Below are 4304 nucleotides of genomic sequence, written 5' to 3'. Positions count from 1 at the left end.
TTGATGTTTCTGTGTCCTTTGGGTAAATACCTAGGAGTGGAATTGCTGGATCATATGGAAGCTCTATGTTTAGTAGGTCCAGAAATCTCCACACAGCTCTCCATAGTGGTTGGACCAGTTTGCACTCCCACCAACAGTGCACAAGAGTTCCTTTTTCTCCACACCCTCGCCAACATTTGTTGTTGCTAGTTTTTTTAATATGTGCCATTCTCACTGGTGTGAGATGGTATCTCATGGTAGTTTTGATTTGCATTTCCCTGATTACAAGTGATGTTGAACATTTTTTCATATGTCTGTTGGCCATTTGCATTTCCTCTTCAGAGAAGTTTCTTTTTAGCTCTTCTGCCCATTTTTTGACTGGATTATTTTCTTTGTTGTTGCTGAGTCTCATCAGCTCCAAGTTATTTCCAAATTCCCGAAACCTTAATGCAAGTAGCTTCCCTGGCTGTCAGTTCTTTATCTTGTCTTTATTTCTGGGAATCTAACCCAATGATAGATCTTTCTGACATCTCCATGGTGGAATGAAAACTCGTAATCCCAGTGGATCAATAGTTAGACAATTTAGGACATAGGCACTCAAAATGAGGTTACTCACTCAAATGATGTCTATTCCTAGATTTCTTTTTTCAAAATGACAGTAGTGAATAAAGTATTGATGGTGAGAATCTGGGGGGATTCCTGTAGGAAAGCTTGTGGAGGCATGGGGCACCCAAGACCATGGCCCCAGGAGCTTCTGAGGGTCTCCAGAGGCCTAACTTGGCCTCCAGCAATTTGTCAAAATCACAATTTCATTGGTCCTATCAGTTTTTGTCTCTGGGGATTTCTGTTCTATATAAGCAGTTCTTGACCTTGTTTCTGTTAATGGGCCCCCCTCTCCATAATTTAGGGTCATGGTTTGCCTGCAACTGCTGTTCTCTGAAGGATCTGAGAAAAGTTACTGATTTTCAGTGTGTCCAGCTATTATCTTGTCAGATGGGAACGATAACTTCTGGGTTCTTTACAGTTGCAACAATGACAACTCCATTTACCATCTCTAAGCCTTAGTTCTGCTGTTGTCACTTATTCTATATCTATAAATATGGCATTCTACAACACAATGTTAAAAGTTCAGTTATAGTGCCTCTCTGGTGGCACAGGGGTTAAAGACAGTGCTATCAAACTGTGGCCAGCCACTGCAGCACGAGTTCAACCCCCAGCTGGCCAGAGAGCAACCCACATGGCACAGCAGACTTCTTCTGTCTCGCCTGCTGCTCCCCTTAGCAGTGTATTTCAATAGGTCTGCCTGTTCTGCTCCCCACTCTCTCTCACCCCCTGGCAACTCTGGCTTACACCCCAGTTCTTGTATGCATAAATAAATAAATTTGAAAAAACAAAACAAACAAAAAAATGTTTAGTTATAAACAGTCACTTGAGAAACATCTGGTTTCGGCTCTGACATGTCCTAAGAATATAGTGCTGATAGGACTCCTTCTCTCTAGTTAACCAGAAGGCTTGAGGCACCAAGTCTGTTATTAAAAGTTGACCGCAGTTTGAGTATATTTTTGCCCTTTAAGAGGATGAAAGAAATTAAGGTTTGGTTTTATATAAGTTTACTACTGATATCAAAAGTTTAATTTTTTCTTACATTTCTTACATTTAAATTTTTTTCTTACATTTTAATTTTTTTCTTACATTTAAACTTTTTAATAAAAGGTTTATTAGGGAAAGGCGAAAAAGAGGCACCCGCGTAGTCACAGGTGGGCAGGAGAATTGCTGCTCCTGTTTTGCAAAGAGAAAAGGTTTGTGGGAAAAAAAAAAAAAACAACAAAAGTCTAATTTTTAAAATTCTTGGAACAAGTCATTTGATCTTATCCAGCTTGACAATATATGTAGGTTTCCCTACGATTCCTGTCTCACACATTTCCGCACATTCCTTTACTTTCCCATTTTATTATAACACCCCCTTAGACTGTACAGTGTTTCTTACAAGCATGCGGTTAAGTACTCCAAGTTAAATTTAAAATGCATATTATATTTTAAAATGCATATTATAACCTCTGAAAACAGCAGTACCACAAGGTGTGGCCACCACTGTCACTGAAAGGGCCCGCTCTGTGGCTGGGGAAGGCTTCGAGAAGACGTCAGAAGAGGCGTGTCAGGAGCTGCTGGTGCTGTCCTTGCTGCACAGACAAAACAGTCAAAGCCTGTGACAGCCCGGAGGAAATTGTTCTCTAAGATTTCATAATTTGGAGACAAAGAAATTGGCAAGGTCATTTCTGCTGCAGTGGAAAATCTTGGAAGAATGAGCATCATCACAGTAGAGAATGGAAGACACTGCATGAAACTGGTGAAAAGAAAATTTCTAGCATCTGATGTATTGTACCTGCTCTTGACATTGCTAGTGTTTCCCAGCAGCCTTTGGTGGTAGTTGATGAGGATGTTGAGGGAAAAACTCTGATACACTTGTTTTGAATGGGCTGAAAGTTGGTCTTCATTTGTAGCAGTCAGCATTTCAGAATGAACCAACTTAAAGACCTGGCTGGTGAGCTGGTGGTGCAGTATTTGGAGGAAGACTGAATGCTGGTGTTCAGCCTCATGGCGCAGGGGCCGCCGAGGGCCATCATGACTGAAAAATATGCTGTGCCTTGAAAGGGAGAGGTGGCAAGTCTCACACTGGAAAACACATCCAAGATCTCACAACGAGTGAATATGGACAAGGGAAACTAAATGAACATCTGGTGGAACTCTGGCTGGAGCAGCAGTGATGTGGACGTGAATGGAAAGAAAATCGGGGTTACAGATGTCCCCAGAGCCACACACGCTTTGCTGAAGAAGTTACTGTTCTGGGAGGAGGTTGTCTCCACCTGCAGCCTTGAGCTTGTTAGTCCCAGCTAACAGAGATCAGGGACTTAGGCTGGATTTTCTAATGGTCTCCCTACCCTTCCCCTGTTGGTCTTCTCACCACCTTCCTGCCACCCTCTTGCTGAATCCCTGTGCTCCTTTCCTCCTGCCTCCTTCCTTTCTCATTTCTGTTCCTCAACCCTCACCTCTCACAATCATCCTACGGGGATGCAGAAACCTTACCACCCAATTAACACAATTCAAAGGCTATCTGTCAACATTTACATAAAGTATTGTCAGAAAGAATATAAAAAGGAGGTAGAGTTCTTTATGGATTCTTTAAGCGGCTGTAGAAATCCAATTTATGTACCAGAAATGACTACATATATTACACAATGAAATGCCTCTACCAAATCCTGAAATGTATATAAGTTGGGCCTGCTTTTAATCTAGGGTCGTCTCTTTAGATTATGATGTGAAATGCACTTTTGAGCCCTTTGATGAGAACCACATGGCAGTGCTTTGATGCTTAGCTGTAGAGCAGGGTAGACCTTCTGCCTGAATAATGCGTCCTGGGTAGGTTTCATGTTTGATAGATGGTCTGCTTCTCTGGGCCTAGAACAGACGCGTCTTTCTCAAACAGTGAAATCTGATGATGGAGTCCATACTTGATTTATTTAAGCTGAGCTGTTGATAGAATTAAACACTTATTAGCCGAGATGCCTTCCTTTTTCTTCATTTGAAACAGTGTTTTTCACAGTTGTTATTGACGATCTGGTCAATGTTCTTTCCACAATATTGTGCTTCCAAGAAAAGGCAGACAAACAAAAGGAGAGAAAGAACAGCAGCAGGAAGTGGTGTCAATTCCAGCAAACTCATAAATCACACGGTTTGGATGGAGGCCAGCTAAAGTTTTAATTTTATTAATATTTTAGAAGCTAGTGTAAGCTACAATTTTCATAAAATAAACTTTATTTTGTAGAAGCTCTAGGTTGAGACACAATTTTTTCCTTTTATGAGATTTTTGAAATTTTTTTTAAAGATTTATTTATTTATGCATACAAGAGCTGTGGTACAGGCCAGGGGTGTGTGTGTGTGTGTGTGTGTGTGTGTGTGTGTGTGTGTGTGTGTGTGTGTGTGTGTGTAGGAAAAATATCAGGCTTTTCTGCCCTCCCGCCATCAGGATAGATGAGGGAACCCTGTGATCCTGAATGCATGCCTGATGGCGGGCACCTGGAGTGGGTACACCTGGGCTAAGACTGTGCTTTTAAGGGCGGCGTCACGGGGACGCCAGGAGAAGCCGAAGTAGAAGCCGAAAGAGAAGCCGAGAAGCAGCAGAACGAACACCAGAGAGCCCAGATAGAGTGAAGACTTGCTGGGGGCTGGGAGGCCTCCCAGCACCCCTGCCTGCCACGTACCCGCTGAACCCCAATAAAAGACCTGCAAAAAACCACTGAGGACTCTGACTCCTCCTTTACCTGGTC

The sequence above is a fragment of the Talpa occidentalis genome, unplaced genomic scaffold (assembly GCF_014898055.3).
Source record: "Talpa occidentalis isolate TD23 unplaced genomic scaffold, MPIMG_talOcc4v2.1 talOcc4.14, whole genome shotgun sequence".
Taxonomy (NCBI): Eukaryota; Metazoa; Chordata; class Mammalia; order Eulipotyphla; family Talpidae; genus Talpa; species Talpa occidentalis.
This window is presented reverse-complemented; position numbering follows the sequence as displayed.